The sequence below is a fragment of the Oryctolagus cuniculus genome, chromosome 5, assembly GCF_051225735.1.
Source record: "Oryctolagus cuniculus isolate XC-2025 breed Fujian yellow rabbit chromosome 5, ASM5122573v1, whole genome shotgun sequence".
Lineage (NCBI taxonomy): Eukaryota > Metazoa > Chordata > Mammalia > Lagomorpha > Leporidae > Oryctolagus > Oryctolagus cuniculus.
Genome location: NC_142871.1, coordinates 100,126,630 through 100,146,761, shown reverse-complemented (window position 1 = coordinate 100,146,761; position 20,132 = coordinate 100,126,630). Strand labels below are relative to the sequence as shown.

The 20,132-nt window shown below is 38.5% G+C and overlaps 1 protein-coding gene across 50 annotated transcripts in view; it reads left to right on the top strand.

Moving 5' to 3' along the window:
* Positions 1 to 20,132, top strand: part of RIMS1 (regulating synaptic membrane exocytosis 1) — a 532,587-nt gene that overhangs the window by 459,458 nt on the left and 52,997 nt on the right. The gene's annotated exons all lie outside the window — the stretch shown is intronic.

Sequence of the window (20,132 nt, the reverse complement as noted above, 5' to 3'; positions counted from 1 at the left end):
GCACTGTTTTCGGTTATACATTCTGCTAGATATATGAGTATTGACAAACATATTACAAGTAGGAAATTTTGAGCCATTCAGAAATTGAACTGGTGCATACAGCTATTTATCTGAACAGTTTTGTCTTAAAAACATGAGATTAAAATAAACCTACATTGGCTAGCATTCCTGAGATAGATCTGCCTCTTTGCCATCACATAATTTGAGCATTTTGCTGTGAAGGAAAATAATTTGTCTCTCTTAGGATCAGATTTCTTTGTAGTAGTAGGTGGCATTTTCACTCACTTACTGTTTTTTTTTTTTTTCCTTATGGTAGTATTCTTGGATATTTGTTTTGATATAACTGTTCTTTTATGGTATGGGGTGTAGAGAAGGTATTGATGACTAGACTCCAAAATACTTCACCAATTAGAATAAGTGGGAATGTTCTTTGATGTTTAGTTTCCTATGTGAGAAGTTGGAGGTTTATGAGATGGTTTATCTTCATCTCCCCATCCCCCCCACCTTTGCTTTCCCTCTGGTTAGGGGCCTCTCTCTAATGCAGTAGTAGAATAGAATGAAGTTTTTATTACAATAACGGATAGCATAGAAGAGCTGTACTTGTAACATAGCTTTGAAAATAATAAATTCTAATGATTATTGTGGAAACACTCAGCCCCTTCATTTGTTAATTTAAATTTTTTCCTGGTTTTAATCATGTGTTGACTTTAAAATAATATCTAAGTTTTCAGAAGTTCATTGTTAATAACTTCTAGAGAATACCCTACTTTTAGAGAAGAAGTTGCAATGTACAGGTGCAAAAAGGACACTGGATTATAAAGCTATGGTAGAAAAGTAGTTCTGCCCCAAGTGACTCCACAAATGTACTTCGACTTCTCTTAGGACTCAGTTGACTATAATAATTATGTATAATGGTGGGTTAAACTAGATTTCTTCCTATGAACTTTTCAGGTGTAAAATTTTATGTCTCTTTCTACTTCATTATTTTACCTTTCATTGGATAATCTATCCTTAGATGCTGTAGTTTTAATTTTTCTAGGTAAATGACAAATGTTGACAGTCCTTAGTTATCATTCCTCTTTAATGCATAGGGTGATTTTCTACCTCTTGTATCTTCCACTAGTGATTGTTTTCTTCCACAATGATTATATTGTGTTGCTCCTGTAGAGTTTTCACCAAAATTCACACTTTGTTATCCTAAGAATTCTAATTTTTTTATTGCTCCAACTTCTTCATATGAAATCCAACCTGTGTTTCCAGATTCTTCTCACTCAAGAAATAGTCCTTAATTTTTAATTTCCTCAGAAAAAATTCTACTTGGGTGTCCCACTTTAAACAAACTTGGTATTTCTACATCTCTCAATTTCTAGCCCTTCCAGTTTTTATACATGTAAAGTTGTAGAATAGTTTTATCTTTTTAAATTTTTTTCCTAAACTCTTCTCCAGGCTCATCACCTCATAACAGCTATCTGGTATGTATCCCATTTTAATAAATACCATTATAATTTATTTTAATATTTTCATTGTGAAACAAAACCCTTAATCTTGGGTTGGTGAGGCATTTAGGGGGCACTCCAAGTGATAATTATGACATACTTTGTAATGGTATTGATTGATCAAATATATGGAGAAGACAGAGTTATCTATATATTAAGACTAGCAGGAATAATAATTTGATAGAATTAAAAAGGAAAGAATGATCCAACATGGGAAATGGGATACACAGCAAACTCATAGAATGACAAATGCCCTAAACAGCACTCTGGCCTCAGAATCCACCCTTAAGGCATTTAGATCTGGCTAAAAAGCCCATGAGAGTATCTCAGGCATGGAATGCCAAGACACTCTGGCCAAAAAGAAAAAAAAAAAAATGACATAAATGAAAGATCTCTGTGATGAGATCCCAGCAAAAAGAACAGGCCATCAAAGAAGGAGGTACCTTTCTCTGAAGAGAGGAGAGAACTTCCACTTTGGTTATGGCCTTGTCTAAATAAGGTAGGAGTTGTGAACACAGAGGCTTCCATAGCCTTGACAGCTCATGACAAAAGCCTTGGATGATTACTGACATCATAAATAAGAGTGTCAATTATTAAATCAACAATGGGAGTCACTATGAACTTACTCCCACGTAGGACCTCTGTCCTTAATGTGTTGTACTATGCGAATTAATGGTAAAGCTAGTCTTCAAACAGTACTTTATACTTTGTGTGTCTGTGTGGGTGTAAACTGTTAAAATCTTTATTTAATATAGATTTTATCTTTTGTATATAAAGATAATTAAAAATGAGTCTTAATAAAGAATGAATGGGAGAGAGAGTAGGAGATGGGATGGTTTGCGGGTGGGAGGGTGGTTATGGGGGAAGAACCACTATAATCCAAAAGTTGTACTTTTGAAATTTATATTTATTAAATAAAAGTTTTCTAGTAAAAAAAAAAAAAAGACTAGGAGGGTATCCTAAGGCATGGTACTGATGTATTTAATAAAAATGTTTAATTATGCTTAATGTTTAAGAAAAGACTTTAAGGGCTTCTCTCATAGGAAGCTTCTTTGAAAGTCACCTTAAGACTCCCTGAACTGTCATTACAGATGACAGATAATTGGGAAAACGAAAAGCATTTATAAATAAAATATAACTCTTTTTTTCATGATAGACTTTAAGCACATCATTTTCTATGTTTGTTTTTATAGCCACAAATATACTCAAATGAGTATATTTGATTCCTGTTTTTTTTTTTTTTTTGACAGGCAGAGTGGACAGTGAGAGAGAAAGGGCTTCCTTTTGCCGTTGGTTCACCCTCCAATGGCCGCTGCATCTGGCGTGCTGCCGCCGGCGCACCGTGCTGATCCGATGGCAGGAGCCAGGTACTTACCCTGGTCTCCCATGGGGTGCAGGGCCCAAGCACCTGGGCCATCCTCCACTGCACTCCCTGGCCACAGCAGAGGGCTGGCCTGGAAGAGGGGCAACCGGGACAGAATCCGGCGCCCCAACCAGGACTAGAACCCGGTGTGCCGGCACCGCATGGCGGAGGAGTAGCCTAGTAAGCCGCGGCGCCAGCCCTGATTCCTGTTTGAAGTCTTGTAAAATTTATTTCAAAAGATGATTAGCTTAGTAAATTAAATGTGTAATTTATATGAAGATACTTTAAAATGCTCAAGGAAAATGGAATTTAAAGATATGTTTTTATTTTGGTCTTTTTTTTAAAAAAATTATTTTCATTTTATTTGAACAGGGAGAGTCAGAGGCAGAGATCGATCTTCCATCTGCCAGTTCTCCCCCTGAATGTCCACAATATCCAGGCAGAGCCAAACTGAAGGCGGCATCTAAGAACTCAGTTCAGGACTTCCATGTGGATAGTAGGGACCCAAGCACTTGAGTCCTCACCTGCTGCCTACCAGGGTCTGCATTAGCAGGAAGCAAGAATTGGACGCAGAGTGGGGACTCGAAGTCAGGCAGTACCTTAAAACCATTGCACAAAATATGCACCCCTAAAAATTTTTATTTATAAATAGTAGTAACTTTTAAATCACTATTATTATACTGTCTATTCATACCAAAATAGGATAACTTTTTTTAAAGACTTATTTATTTGAAAATCAGAGTTACACAGAGAGAGAAGGAGAGGCACAGAGAAAGAGAGGTCATCCATCCGGTGGTTCAGTCCCCATTTGGCCGCAACATCCGGAGATGCACCGACCCGAAGCCAGGAGCCAGAAGCCTCCTCTGGATCTCCCATGCAGGTGCAGGGGCCCAAGGACTTGGGCCATCCTCTAGTGCTTTTCCCAGGCCATAGCAGAGAGCTGGATTGGAAGTGGAGCAGCTGGGACTCAAACCGGTGCCCATTTGGGATGCCAGCATTGCAGGCTGTGGCCCTATTCGCTATGCCACAGCGCTGGACCCTAGAATAACTTTTAAACATACAATATATTTTTTTTGACTAGGAGAGTGACGAACAAGTAAGGTTACCAGTAATGAATCTGGGTGCTGCTACATCAGCCAATCTGGCTTGTCACTAAAATTCTATTGAAAAAGCAGTAGCTAAGTTAGATTAAGAAGGTGTAATACAGGAAAGGGAAATTTCAAGAAAAAAATTCCCTGACACAAATATATTTGGTAATCAAAAGAAGCTATAAGTAAACTTAGGGCTGGGCTTTAGAAAGTGAAAAAGTTAGGGGCCAGCATTGTGGTGTAGCAGGTAAAGCTGCTGCCTACAGTGCCAGAATCCAATGTGAGCGCTCTAAGTCCTGGCTGCTTCACTTCCAATCCAGCTCCCTGCTGATGTGCTTGGGAAAGCAGCAGAGGATGTACCCAGGAAAGCAGCAGAGGACAGCCCAAGTACTTGGGCACCTGCATCCATGTGGGAGATCCAGAAGAAGCTCCTGGCTCCTGGCTTTCTCATTGGCCCAGCCCTGGCCAGAGCAGCCATTTGGGGAGTGAACCAGTGGATGAAAGACCTCTATCAGTCTCTCCCTCTCTTTCTTTCTGTAATTCTACATTTCAAAGAAATAATAATGATAATAATAACAAAAGAAATGAAAAGAATTTTGTTTTTATAAAGATTTATTTTTATATTTGAAAGTCAGAGCTTCAGCTAGACCAGAAACAGCAGCAGGGACAAGAACCAGCACCCACATAAGATGCTGGTGTTGCAGGCTGTGGTCCCACCTGCTGCAACACAACACCATCCCTCAAAAATTTTATTCTATGTTTGTTTAATTGCACAACCTTTGCATGCAATATGAATTTTTCCCCTGCTGCTTTACTAACTGCGTGATATCCTCCAGTGGTGATAAACAAACAAAGGCATTATTGGGAAGGGTGCACAAATCTGACATATCATCCCTACATACACTCTTGAAATTAGGGTAACAAGTGTCATAAAAAATAAGTACTCATGAGCCTAAATGAGTATAATGAATAGTATATCTGGATTTCTATCATTCTTTCCATGCACTTTTCATTTATATATGTGTGTGGGTGCATAGTATTTCACTCCTTTGTTGGTCACGACATGGCAATGAAGTATTATTATTTGCATTTTGAAGATGAAGAAACGTGGAGAGATGAGCTAACTTGCTCAAGGTCCTATAATAAGAGATTGAGCCTAAATTTAAATCCAGAATATCTGGTGCCAGAGCACACACTCTCATCCACTGTGCTAGAAAGAAGAGTTTGAAAAAAATATTCAGTATACATCTATGTGCTTAGTGCATGCTGTACACCATTTCAGGCACAAGGCTAAGAGCTGGGAACAAAGAGATGGATGAGATGCTGTCCCTGCCCTCGAGGATATTACAGTGCAATAATATAAAAAGCACATACAAGAGTATAAAGGTTACATGTAGATATTCCAGCTATGTAAGTGGGAAGAGTAGGACAGAGGGATCACAGAAAAGCATGATGCACTCATGACATGGATCAAGATAAATAGGAAAATTACAGTGACTTAAAAATGATCCACGCACCCTCAGAATAGAAGGATCAGAACCAATATATTTTTAAGACATCTTTCAGTCGTGGTAAGCGCCTCACATAGTCTCCTCCTTAGGTGTACAGCTGGGTGCCAGGAGCAGGACATAGGCCCTTGCAAGCCCTAGCCCATTCCTGGTGGAAACACTCAACAAAGCCTTCTTCTCTCCTCCTGGAACTTTTAGCATTATCTATTTTAAAGTTGAGGCATTTACAGAAGGCTTACGTGACTGCCTCCTGACTGCGTCTGGTTTTCTACAAATTGGTGAGACAAGGAGTAATAAAATAGTTTTGTGAAAAAGAGAAGGATGAAGACTGGGAGAAAAATACAAATGTGTAAACCAACAAATTCCCAGTCCATGAGCACAGTTTGACTATGTTGGGAAATGGGTTTGTAAAAAAAGTTGGGGTCAGCCTTCAGTCTTCAGTAGCCCTCTGGAAGACCTTGCTCACTACCTGCTAGAGAACTTGTACTAAGAGAAGAGAGGCGCCTCCTCTGACCTCCTGGGAGCTTAAAGCCTAAGCAAGTGCAGAACTTCAGTGAAGTGCCTTGGAAGCAAGATGTGTGGGGCCTGGTATGTGAATGGCACACTGTGGCATAGTGAGCCAGAGGAATGGAAATGAGTGAACTTACTCAGGAAAAGGCATGAACTGAAGGTGGGCTCAACAAAAGACAAAAGTAAAATCGAATATAGAAGTACTGTACATATGTAGATCTAAATGTTCATTGCTGGCTACTTTTTTTTAAATGGGTATCTTACATACATAAAGGGAAAACATTAGGATTTATTGTCATAAAGAATTTGTTACAATAATACAAATCCTTACTCTTTCTGTAACCTAGAGAAAATATGGAGTATAATACATTTTTCACTCTATAAAGTGCAGTCACATTCCATAGATGTAAAATTTGTTTTAGTCCCTGCCTCCTGCCCCTACAGAAGGCTTTAAATGGTTCCCCTTGATTGATTAAATGCTCTAGAAACTCTTTTTGTATCTTCGAAGTAATTTTCTTGATTCAAGTTAATGTATCCATTTCATTGATTTTAATAAAATTTCTACCAAAAAAATTAAAAGAATTAAATTTAGGAGTAACCAATGAAGAAAGAAGGAAAAATAGGAAGGTGGGGGAGGGATGAAAGGATGTAGAAAAATTATGAGTGACTAAAGAAGAGGAGAAACTGGGTCCTAAGGGCAGCAAGAAGTTCAAAGTGTGGCTGGTTAATCCTACAGGAAGATCACAGAGACAAAGAACTACAGACCCTTGGATATGGTGACTGAAAACTTACTCCAGACCTTAAATTTGGATAGATTGGTGAGGAAGTGGTAAGGTTACAGCCTAGCACAGGATTCAGCATGGTCTAGAGCCTATTCCACTGTCTGTTGTGTCAGTTTGCCTCAGCTCCATCCTTTAATCCTCCCCTGATCCACCTCAGCTTGAATTTCTCTCTCTCTCTCTCTCTCTCTCTCTCTCTCTCTCTCTCCTCTCTGGAACTGGGCTAGGGCTCTTGACATGAATGTGAGGAGGAACTAGGACAGGAGGTGCTACAATTGCAGGTGCCCCCTGGGGTGGTTCTGAAGAGACTACTAGGAGATGGAATGACGCTTCCCCAAGTATCCCTAAAGGTTGTTCATATGAATGGAGCTGGGGTTCCGAAGATCTTGTGAACCTCCCTTCAAGAAGCTTATCATGAGGAAGAGTTCACCTGTGGGAATTCTTCTTTCTTTGATTCTACCGAAATTTATTAAGCATTTTTCATGTGTTACACTCTGTAATTGAGGGAGTAGTAGGAGTAGGGATTTGTGTGTCTCAGAATAAAGGAAATCTAAGCATTTTTCTTGCATGGAATGTGGAAAGACAGATTAAAAAGCTAATACAAAGAATTTTGATTCATGGGGCCAAGTTCTAGAGAACAGAGAAGTTAATTCAATGACACCTGTTTATTCTTAGGGTAAGGAAACGATGGTTCTTTCCCTGAGTTTGGTTTTTATTTTTATTTTTTCTAAAAAGAGGAAATGGTTGAAATGAAAGGAATAATCCAGTGGGAATATTGAAAATCTGAGGAAGCCTGAGACACTGGTCCTTGATCTTCTCAGGACAAATGAGGTTATTTGCAGATGGCGAAAGTGAGGAGACAGGTTGAAGAACATTGTAGGACGTTAGTTGGTCGAAGTGAAATTACTGCTGCACAGCACTGACATTCTGGCTGATTTTGAATTATTTAAATCATCCAAAAAGTAACATTTAAGGAACATTCATCGGCCATCAAGGCCACCCTTGCAGGCATTTAGTTCACTTTAGTGTTCTCTGTTCTCTAAGATGGTCGTCCTCTGTTTTTGTTTGTCCCCACTGTCTTGCCAGAGTTTCTGAGATCATCATAAAATTCTTTGAGATCATGTTGTCAACAATATTTAAGACTCTGAGACTGTTTAAAATCTGCCTGGATCTGGCTTCTTGAATTCCTTTTAGAAGCTTACCTACCGTTGGCTTCCATTTACTGTTTAACCCTTTCTGGATTCTCCTTTTGGGGGAAAATTGAAGTTCTATGCTCTTTTCCTATCTATTAATATTATCTCTTTCCAAGGCAATGGGCAAATCCTTTTCCTGTTCTTATTCTGATTATGGTTCTAAAAGACTTTTTATTTGTACTGGCAATTTATCTCTATGAAATTAAACAATTATTTCATTATCATCAAAGGTATGAAGCAGTTCAGGAGGCTGATAGTGGAACCTAAAACTACATTTTTTATAAGATTTATTATACATTTATTATTTATTGTACATTTATTTACATTTATTTATTATACATTTATTATAAGATAATATAAAAAAGATGTGTTTTGAGAGATTTGAAGTATATTTATAAGCATTCTGTTTGAAATAAGTTAGTAAGAGTTTACAAATGGCCAAGGCATGTCACTTACTCTTCATGATGAAATAATAGGTAGAAACTAACAAAATTGTCACTTCATGTCAAGATAAAATTATAACTTTAATTCACTTAGTTCTCAAAGGAGAATGCTTGAATAATCTAATTTCCTCATGCATAGGCCTTATTCTAAAACACTCTGGAGCCAGCGCTGTGGCATAGTAGATTAAGCCTCCACCTGCAGTGCCAGCAACCCATTTGGGTGCCTGTTTGAGTCCTCACTGCTCCACTTCTGATCCAGCTCCCTGCTAATGGCCTGGGAAAGCAGGCCCCTGCACTCATGTGGGAGACTGAGAAGAAGCTCCTGGCTCCTGGCTTTTCGACCGACCCAGCTCCAGCCTTTACAGCCACCTGGGGAATGAACCAGGAGATAGAAGACCTCTGTCTCCCTCTCTCTGTCTGTAACCTGCCTCCCAAGTAAATAAATAAATCTATTTTTAGAAATTCTCAATGTTGGCCGGCGCCGCGGCTCACTAGGCTAATCCTCCACCTGCGGCACCGGCACACCAGGTTCTGGTCAAGGCGCCAGATTCTGTCCCGGTTGCTCCTCTTCCAGTCTGGCTCTCTGCTGTGACCCAGGAGGGCAGTGGAGGATGGCCCAAGTGCTTGGGCTCTGCACCCGCATGGGAGACCAGGAGAAGCACCTGGCTGCTGGCTTCGAATCAGCGCAGTGTGCCGGCCGCAGCGGCCATTGGAGGGTGAACCAACGGTAAAGGAAGACCTTTCTCCCTGTCTCTCTCACTGTCCACTCTGCCTGTCAAAATAAATAAATAAATAAATAATAAAAAAAAATTCTCAATGTATGCAGACAATAATTATACCAAGAAGCTATCCAAAGCATTAAGTTCTCTTCCACTAATCTTTATCCAGTTTTCTTTCCAAAACTCACACAGGCAAAGCAAATCATAAAATAAATTAAGTGAGTACCTGTCTGGAGAGCATGCTTTATTAATCTTGGAAAATAAATGTTCTATCAGTCCTAGCACCATTTTTCCTCCTCCCAACCAATCAAGTTTACCAAAATATTCTCTGTACATTAAAGCTAGCACTGTCCTGTGAAAATTCTCTACCTTTTCTTTCACAAAAGTTAGTTTATAGTTACAAGGAAGGGAAGTGTCTTTAAGAGTCTAAGAAATGTTTGAGGTTTTTATTGTTATTGTGGCTGTGGTGATTATTAGAAATGGAAGACCAAAATGCCGACAAGGGGTATGAGCTCCCCAAAATTCAGAAACAAAGCTTCTGTGAAACAAAATCTCGCTTAAAATCTAAATTCCTTACCCATGCTACATTTATTTGATTCATTTAATGGCATAAGAAAAACATTCTGCGGAACATAATGTTTCATGTTCTTTGTTTCCTGAACACAACATCGTGCTGCCAGAAATGATTCTGAAGTCTGCAAAACCATCAAATGAATGTAAGCATGGGTTCCTTTATTTACTGTTGCTGTCTGGCTTAGGAATTCACTACTGTGAATAGAGATTCAATTCAGCTATAGTAACTCTTCTCAAGGGATGCCCTAATAAGGATTAGTATTTTCAAACATACTTAAGCTGCTCTATTTTTGCTGTTTTCCTTGCTCTGGACTATAAGTTTTAAGTTTATCTAAGGTATGGATATACATTTAGGTTGATTTGGTAGAAAAATGCTGATTTGGATGGAATTAACATTTATATTATTTTGTATTTCAAGATTTGGAGGAGAAAAATAGTTTATTAAATTTCTTCAACTCATTATACTTAGAGTCAAATACTTACACATAGTGATAGTTATTTTTAACTGTACTGAATTAAATTTTTAAACATGAGATGAATTTCAGAATGAGTGTCATTAAATATTTTAGGGATCTGAAGTTGTAATAAGAAATTTTTCTCATTATTTTTAAGTAGATGACCAATTTTAATGCATCCTCATTTAATACAAAGTGATTTTAAATAGAGATTGCTGTTTTATCTTATTAATGTGTTTCACATTTTTAAACACAGAAACATAAAACAGTAGATATTCTCCAAAATATCACCATAAACTATAAATTAAGTGTAAAAATATTAGTGCAATATTGGCTCATCTTTTTGCGTTTATTATTAATATTGGTAATAATATTAAAACCATTAGCAATAATAGCTGTGATTTATTGAGCAATTACTACATGCCAGCCATCATTCTAATTGCTTTCCCTGTGTTAGTTTCTCTAATAACACAGGGTATTATTAGTATTCCAATTTTATGGCTTCTATGACTTTTCTGAAGCCATGCAATTCTTAGAAATTGGAGTTTATATTCTCAGCCACTTCACTATAATGTCATTCAAGTGTATACACATATAAAAAGATAGTATTTTCTAAAAAGAATATATTTATTTGAGAGAGAGAGTTACAGATGGAGAAGGAGGGAAAGACAGAGAGACGGGTCTTCCTCTGCTGGTTCACTCCCCATATGTCCACAAGGGCTGGAACTGGGCCAATCTGAAGCCAGGAGCCAGGAACCAGGAGCTTCTTCCCCATCTCCCAGGTGGGTGCAGGGGCACTCTTCTATTGCTTTCCCAGGCCATAGCAGAAGCTGGATCAGAAGAGGAGCAGACAGGACACAAACCGGTGTCCATTTAGGATGCTGGCGCTGCAGGTGGAAGATTTTAGCCCACCCTGCCACAGCGGTGACCCCAAAGATAGCATTTTTATACAGCTTTTAAAACAAACATAGTTTTTATACTATTTAATTTTGTTCTATAATCTTGCCCCTTTTTCTTTTTTTACTTAAAAAAAAAAAAAAAAAGTGTGTTTAAGAAGACCACTTAGGACACCACTGCAGTAGGCTTATATCCAGGAAGATTTGGAACAAACTGGGTAGGTTCTGGGGGATTATTTCCTAGAATAAACAGTCCTTTGTCCCTAAGAGTGTGTGGGCCGTAGGCAGGAGGGGAATGTCAGAGATAAGGGTGTATGATTTGCCATTTACTGGAAGAGAGATTCCTGGGAAAGGACTGTATTTGTTAATTCTGGCCATATTGCGCTCAGAGCATCCATTGGGAAGATTCTTTATACAATTTGTGTATCATCAGTATATAAAAGGCAATCAGCTATGCTGATCCAAAGCCAGGAGCCAGGTGCTTCCTCCTGGTCTCCCATGCAGGTGCAGGGCCCAAGCACTTGGGCCATCCTCCACTGTCTTCCTGGGCCACAGTAGAGAGCTGGACTGGAAGAGGAGCAACCAGGACTAGAACTTGGTACCCATATGGAATGCCGGCACCGCAGGCGGAGGATTAACCAAGTGAGCCATGGTGCCAGCAAGAATGATTTTTGTTGTTTTTTTTTTTAATGGTTGAGAAAATGCAAATGAGAATAATGTTTTATGACATGAAAATTCTGTTAAAATCAGTTTTGATGTTCATAAATATAGTTTTATTGAAAGGTGGTCATGTCTTAGACATTTACATTTTGTCCAAGCCTGCTTTTGTGTTGCAAGCATAAAGTGGCCCATGAAGCCCAGTATAGCTCACTGTCTGGTCCTTTCAAAAGAATGTTTTAGAACCTCTCCTGTACGCCCAGAACATAGTTGCTGCAATACAAAAGGATTAGTTAAAAAATTAGTTTAAAAATGTATGTTTCTATCATTGTTCTCTGCTTCTCAGATCAGGAGTTAATTTACCCTACTATCATCCTACTTTCCTGCCATAATTACATTTATACTATGTGTCTATGAATACCGTCTCTCATTAGATAGAGTCATTCTCCATAATGAAGACTTATGCTCCAATGGTATGGCTCTTCAGATTTCAACTTTGCCTTGAAAACCAATCCCTGACTTAGCTGCTTACATAAAGTGGTAAAAGAACTTCCCTCAATCATGATTTTCCTAGGTGGGAGATCAGGGACAATTATTATATTATATCTCTAGGACTCAGCACAGTACCTGAACTAGGCATACAAAAATTTGCCTCAATGAAAGAAACTTTCAAAGAATTTTCTGTGTTCCATCACATTCTTCGTAAGTTACTCATTCCTCTCTTCACTCCAGTGTGAATTCTCTCCAGTTCCCCCAAACTATACATATTGTGATAACAGGAAGTCCACAGGCATGAATTTACTGGGTAAACTTTAACTTTCAGTGTAGGTCACAGATAGTGTGTAACTTCATTTCTTGCTATGCTCTAGCTGAGCTTACCTTCCTCTCAGGTTCACAAAACACACCTTAAAGCATGTTTCTTTGCATCTTTGCAGGTACTAATCCTTCCCCTAGAAATTTCTTAATCTGTCATCCTAACTGTTAAAACCCGTCTTTTCTTCAAGCTCTGTCCAAATTTCAGTTCTCCCCCGAGAGCCAAAATTAAATCTTTTATTCCATGCAAGACTACTTTGGTTCTCAGATGGTACTGCTTAAATACTTAATTGCTTCAGAAGTATCTGTAAAGATCCTATCGCAAGGTGAATCCAAAGGCACTGAAGGGTAGTAACCATAAATCAGATATGTTTTTGGTCTTGCATAAAAGTGCCTTTAATAGGTTAAAGAATCTCAACAAACACGTGTCTGGTGAGTATGTGTGATGTTTGCTCAGTCAGAAAATCATGAACACATGCTAGGTAATTCATTGACTGTATCATGGAATTTCATTTAGCATTGTGATATGCTGTTCTTAGTGCGTAAATTTTAAAAGCAATCTTCCTGAGTGCTGAGTTTTGTTATTCCTAGGAGATGAATATATCTTTTAAAGTTATTTTTAATAGGTAAAATAAATTTGCTTATTATTTCCCTGCCTCCTTGCCCTCTCCTTCCACCTCCCTCCTCCTCTCTCTCTCTCATTTATATATCACTTCCAAAGCACATGAACATTGATCTCGAAACATTTTCCTGGAATTTCCACCATTTCACTTTTAAATACTAACATTGCTATAAACAAAAGTAGATAATTATGATTTTAAGACAGTAACTTAATTCTTTTTTATTTTATTTTGTTTGGGAGTGTAGATTTTTGAATTTTTAATTTTTTTTATTAATATAAAGAGAGAAAATTTCATGTATTTCATAGGTGTGATTCTAAGAAGATAACCGTACTTTCCTATCTCCCTGCCTCCTTCAATCCCCCCTTCCTTCCTTTCTTTACTTCCCTTTAATTTTTGCTATAACTTACTTTCAGTTAACAATAATCACAGGCTTAATGCACCACAACCATAATGTTCAACAAGTAAAAAGTAGAAAGACTGCTATTGTACAGGAATATGTTAACTGTTTTACCATTACAAAGTCAAAGTAACATTTTATTATAAAAGTAATAGAAGATAAAATTTTGCACTTAGGAAAAATAACAGCTAATGATTGATAAAGATATTGCAGTTTCCAACTTCCTTTGACATACATTATTACATTTGATATAGGTTTGCCTTTTAACCTTAGGAAAATACTTATTTAAAAATTGCAAAATGTTCAAGTCTTTTGGAAATCTATCTTTCATTGGAGGATACAGACAAAAAATCCTTGCGGAAAACAGTAGCTGCTTTTCAGATAAGCTGCTGAATTCTTATTTGGGAAATAAACTTCTGATGTCAGGCCAGTACATCTTGATACTTACTACAAAACCATTTAAATCGTTAGGATTATTTTCTTACAACTAAATAATGTAGTACACACAATGGTTAGACATAGTTTCAATGAAGCTCAATAGACTTTATATTCTAGAACTAGAAGGAGATAAAAATATTCAGTATTCCAGATTCAAACTTAGTGCCCTAGATGGTTTTATAAGTGGAAATATCACCCTTCTTTTGTCTTAATGTAAAATCATAAAGCATCTGAAAACTAATCAAATAGTGACTAATCATATTTAGGAAGGTTTCAAATAAAAATTTTAAATTGTGCATGATAGCTAAATTGATTTAACTCTAAGAGACATACAATTGCATTGAAACACTGCTGTTTTCTAATGGTGTAAGAATGTAGAAGTATATTGACAAATATGGGAAAATCAATTATTATCCTTAATTTGAAATTTTCATCACTCTAAATCAAGCGGCAGGACAGAAACTTTTTTTTTTTTTTTTTTTTTTTTGACAGGCAGAGTGGACAGTGAGAGAGAGAGAGACAGAGAGAAAGGTCTTCCTTTGCCGTTGGTTCACCCTCCAATGGCCGCCGCGGTTGGCGCGCTGCGGCCAGCGCACCGCGCTGATCCGATGGCAGGAGCCAGGAGCCAGGTGCTTTTCCTGGTCTCCCATGGGGTGCAGGGCCCAAGCACCTGGGCCATCCTCCACTGCACTCCCTGGCCACAGCAGAGGGCTGGCCTGGAAGAGGGGCAACCGGGACAGAATCCGGAGCCCCTACCGGGACTAGAACCCGGTGTGCCAGCGCCGCTAGGCGGAGGATTAGCCTAGTGAGCCGCGGCGCCGGCAGGACAGAAACTTTGATCAGTCGATCTGCATCATGAAAACTGAAAATGGGTGCAGAGTCTCTAATGAGGGAAGGTTCTTGAACAGAAAGGGTGTTGATTAGAAATCCACAGGAAAAATAAAGCCAGGAGATAGTTAATCAACTTTAGGTGATTCAACCTGCTGCTAAAAATGCCAATTGCTATCTACAGTTTCTGCCTAAAAAAAAAAAGGTACCCTAAGCAATTATTCAGTTATTTTTAAAAACTGAGGGCAGAGCAAGGAGACATAAAATTTCATAAAGATTATTTAGAAAGTAGTGTAGGATTCTATGACCTTCAGGAAATCACTGGAAAATTACCAATCGGCCTGTGTATTTGAGACTCCCTGAGAAGGTTTGTGTGAATAGCAAAATCAGAGTAGGAAAAAAATGGCTTTCACTGTCAGGTCAGTTCTTTCTATAATCCTGTCTGCTCATCATATGTTTGTTTTCTTTTTCAAAGTAAAGACTGAAAAGCATTGTGTTTGGGGGGAAAACATCCATTTTCATAAATTATGTAATTAAAATTATATTGAATGTATGTATACAGAAAAAAACAAGGGGAAAAGGAGGATTCAAGTATTTTGGTGTTGCATTAAGTTAATTCATCAGGGTTATAAAACATATTTTTTTCCTGAGATATTTGAATTTGGGCTAGATATAATTGCAAGCATTAATTTTATTTCTTCTACTTTTTAAAAAGATTTATATTCTATTTATTTGAAAGGCATAGGGAAAGAGAGCGAGAAGGAGGGGTAGGGAGGGAGGGAGAATGTTTCTGTGTCCTGGATCATCTTCCAATTGGCTGAAAACATCAGGGCTGAGCCAGGCCAAAGCCAGCATCCAGGAACTCCCTCTAGCTCTCCCACATGGGTGTCAGGGTTTCAAGTGCTTGGGCCATCTTCAGCTTCAGCAAGGAGCTGGATTGGAAGTGGAGCAGCTAGGACCAGAACCAACGCTCCAATATGAGGATGCTGATGTTATAGGCAGTTGCTTAGCCTTTGGTGCCACAGTGCCAGCCCCTTTTTTTCATTTGTTCTTGGTATATCATAAGTGTACATATTTATGGGGTAAAGTACGATAATGTGATACATTCTTGTAATGTATGTATAATGATCGAATGAGAATAAATATTAATATTTCCTTCAACCTCTATCATTTCTTTGTGTTGGGAATCTTTAAACTCCTCTCTTTTATTTCTTTATAAGATGATACATAACATACTTGTGAACTGAAGGCACCCTGCTGTGCTGCAGACCATGAGAACTTCGTCCTCCTATATAACTATACTTTGGTACCTGTTATCCAAATTCTCTCTCTCCCTCTACCCTTCATAACATCTTGTGGCCACTTACTCAACTCTCTGCTGCCATGAAGTCATCTTTTTTTTTTTGTTTCCACAAATGAGAGAGAACATGCATGGTTTGTCTTTCTGTGCCTGGCTTATGTCACTTAACATAATTCCCTCCAGTTTCATCCATGGTATTACAAATGACGGGATTTTTGTAGTAAGTATTGATTTTAATTCCCGAGTGTATATGCCTTGAAGAATGGGTCCTTTGGCAAGAGTGCCTGGATCAAAGCAGCCCTGTACTAAGTCAGCTCTGCTGGCTCTGTTCTGCCGATGTTTGGGGGCAGAAGCTGTCTCTCTTGGTCTCTGCCTGTGCTTTTCTCTTCATTTTCCACATGTCCTAGATTTGCTGGCCCAGATAGCACAATTCAGTACACATCCTTTTACTCTGTAAATGGCTTAGTGACGTTTTTACAAGTAACGTCAGTTGTCTGTTCTTTTGTCCTGCTTTTATATTTTCTTATGGTTGTCACTCATTGCATATCCTTTAACCAAGCCTTTGGGAAGAGCCTTGTGCCCTTTAAAAGTCAGCACTCAGTTCTCTTTGTGCTACACAAGAAATAGACAGCATTTTCCTTGCCCTGGAGTTGTTTACAGGCGCCTTTACTAAGCAGCATATCAATAGGAAAAGAGCTAGCCTCTTCTTAGAACTTCAGTTTACAAAGCTCTTTCAAGCTCATCATCTGAGTGCAAATTTATTGAAAGCTTTTAAAATAAGAGCCTAATCAGATTAGGAAATATAAGCGATGTATTAGCTGAGGAAAGCTTACAGAGGAAATTAAACTTAAATATATCTATGTACTCTTTATTTCTCAAGGTTTCCATAAACTTTAATATATTCTCTTTTCTAAACATTCTATTTCCAAATAGCTTTAAACTTAGAAAACAGAAATTGTGAGGTAGTAATACAAAGAGGTCACATATATCCCCCACCCTATTTCCCCTATTAACATTTCATATTAGCATCTTTGTCACAATTCATTAACTATACCAGTCTTCCTCTAATTTTTTTTTTTGGAAAGATTTATTTTATTTATTTGAAAGAGTTACAGAAAGAAATAGAGATGGAGAAAGACAGGTCTTCCATCCACTGGTTCATTCCCCAAATGGCCACAGTGGCTGGAGCTGAGACAATCCAAAGCCAGGAGCCAGGAGCTTCTTTGGGTCTCTCACATAGGTGCAGGAACCCAAGGGCTTGGGCCATCCTCTGCTGCTTTCTCAGGCACATTAGCGGGTAGCTGGATTGGAAGTGGAGCAGCTGGACTTGAACTGGTGCCAATATGGGATGCCAGCACTACAGGCCACAGCACCATCCCCTCCCCTGTTTGTTTGTTTGTTTTTAATTTAAACTCCTTTCTCCTTCTCTCCCCTCTCAGGGTCTAGTAATCACTGTTATGTGCTCAGTTTTTCAATTTTAGTTCCCACATGTAAGGGAGAATGTGTGGCATTTGTCTTTCTGGGTCCGGTTTATTTCACTCAACATTTTTTTCCCACCAACTGAGAATATAATCACAATAATTAAATACAATTTTGAAGGAAGCCAGTTATTTCAAGGTTCACAAACATAGCACCTGAAATTCTAATTTTTAAAAGAATCTATTATCAACAGCATATAGGATTTTCTAAGTAATTCTTAGTTGTATCCTACTCACTTCCCCCAAGATACTGAAAAAAATAAAATGCCAGCCATTATTTCTGTGTTAAGCTTCACCTCCCACTCCCCACACCCAACCATTAAAACTTTAGATCAGTAGTAACTGAAACCAGCAGTTTTTCTCACTGAACTTAAGTGGCTATTGTGTTTGTTCCGGTACCACTGGCAGTAATGTTTATGTAATGCGAAGCATTTATGTCATTCACTCCACAGGTTTTCCCTCAGGTGGCTAACAGCTAGTAAGAATGGCTAATACTTTTTCAGCCCAAATCATCTGATGGATCCTATGTAAAGAACTTGGAGTCTATTATCACATTTACCCCTTTCGGCAACAATGCAAGGTTGCTGCAAGAGACCTTGACTTACTACAGTGACTATCTCTAGATTTTTCAGGAGAAAAACAACTGAAAGTTGTCACTTGACCAAGATCACATAGTATGTGGCAGAGAGGACCTGAATTATTTCTCTCTGTTCCCAGAGCATCAGTTCTTAACCACTATGCCATGGCCTAAGTATGTTTCAGTTTCTGTTATAAGCTGGTTAAGCATATAAATACCTAGAAATATCCAAAATATGTCAATAGTCAGTATTTTGTCATATCTACAGAAATTTACAAACTGGGAAATATTTAATTTGGACTTCATTTTCCAAATTTATAAGTGATACTTAACAAAATGTGCATTCACGTAATTTTACACTCTAAGGCTAGGATAAAACACACCGCTGTGTTTGCTTATTCAATGATGTGCCTCACTTTGTTAGTCCTGTTTTGCCTTTCAAGAAGCTGAAACAGAGAGAGGTTAAGTGACTCGCCTTTTCCACAAGCACAACCCAAGGGCAGAGGTGAAATGGGAACACAGCTGTCGGGCATTGCTCAGTCTGTGCACTGAGTGAGGTGTGCCATCAGACATGTCGCAAGAAGTTACAGCGTCTGCCTCCACGACCCTTACACTGTGTGCCACCCCAGCAGCTTGATAAACTGGCTCGAATTCAATACGATTCCAAGTGTTGTTCAGCTAACAGTTTGAGACAGGCACTCGGGGTCGGCAGCTCTTCCTCTAGGCTGTGGTTCGGGTACCGGGCTCCATACATCTTAGGCATTTTCAGTTATGAAAGAAAGATAAATGCGAGAATGGAGAAGCTGTGTCTGATCCAAAAGCCTTGTTCTAGTTAATAGTCTAATACCGACACTGAATCACATGGCCATGCCTAGATGGAGCCTGGGAAACGTAATCTTGTCCTTGCAGCCACTCTGGAGAATGGAAAGGGACAAACTACTAATAGGCTGTCACACACATGACTTTAAAACTTTTCACTATAAATAATTCAAGCATTCAAGATTTAATTTTTTCTAAGAGTCTGAAAATACTGTTGGTTTCTTAATGTTACTATAAAAATCTGTGCACTGTCAATGTAATCTGGGAACCTTGTTATCCCAGTTTCAAAGCCCGTCAGATTCCAAAACTAGCCCCAAGATTCCTGTTCTTCCAGCAGTTTTAGATTTCCCTGGCCTTTTGATTCCTGTGGTCCAGCGTCCTCAGTCCCAATTCATGCAGACTTCATGAATCAGCCATGTTTCACTTTTTATAGCAAAAAAAAAAAAAAGATCGCTCATGTTCAGAACTCAAGATTTTAATGGACTATGATGAAGATCCCATTGGCAACAGAGGGATTAAAGAGAGGTGATTGGGATACAGTCACACAATATTTTGTTGTCTCTCAACCTGCTGCTCAGTAATTTCTTCTACAAATAACAAAAATATGTGTTTATGTAGCATTCACTGTTGCCAGTTGTTTTATCAATATGACATTTAATATTTCAAATAGACCTCAGATGATATGTTCAATTATCAGTTTTCCTATTAAGGAGGAAACTAAGGCAACCTTAGTTAAGTGTAGATTCAGTTTATTTAAGTAACTGCTGATCAGCAGTTTTCTCACCAAGGAAAATTTTGGTGACAGATTTTAAGCTAGTACTCAATTCCATTAAATTTATTTCTGATACTAGGTCCATTTTTTAAAAAGATTTATTTATTCATTTGAAAGAGTGACACAGAGGAAGAGAGGCAGAGAGAGAGAGGTTTTCCATCCACTGGTTCCACTGCTTTTCCAGGCCATAGCAGAGAGCTGGATTGGAAGTGGAGCAGCTGAGATTCGAATGATGTCCATATGGTATGCTGGCATGGCAGGCATCGGATTTATCCTCTGTGCCACAGCGCCAGCCCCAACTAGGTCCAGGACTCTGAAATATTTGGTGTGGTTAAAATAATTGTATTGATTACATAACACTTCCTTAACAGAAAAGTAAAATGCGTTACACAGTCACACATTGGACA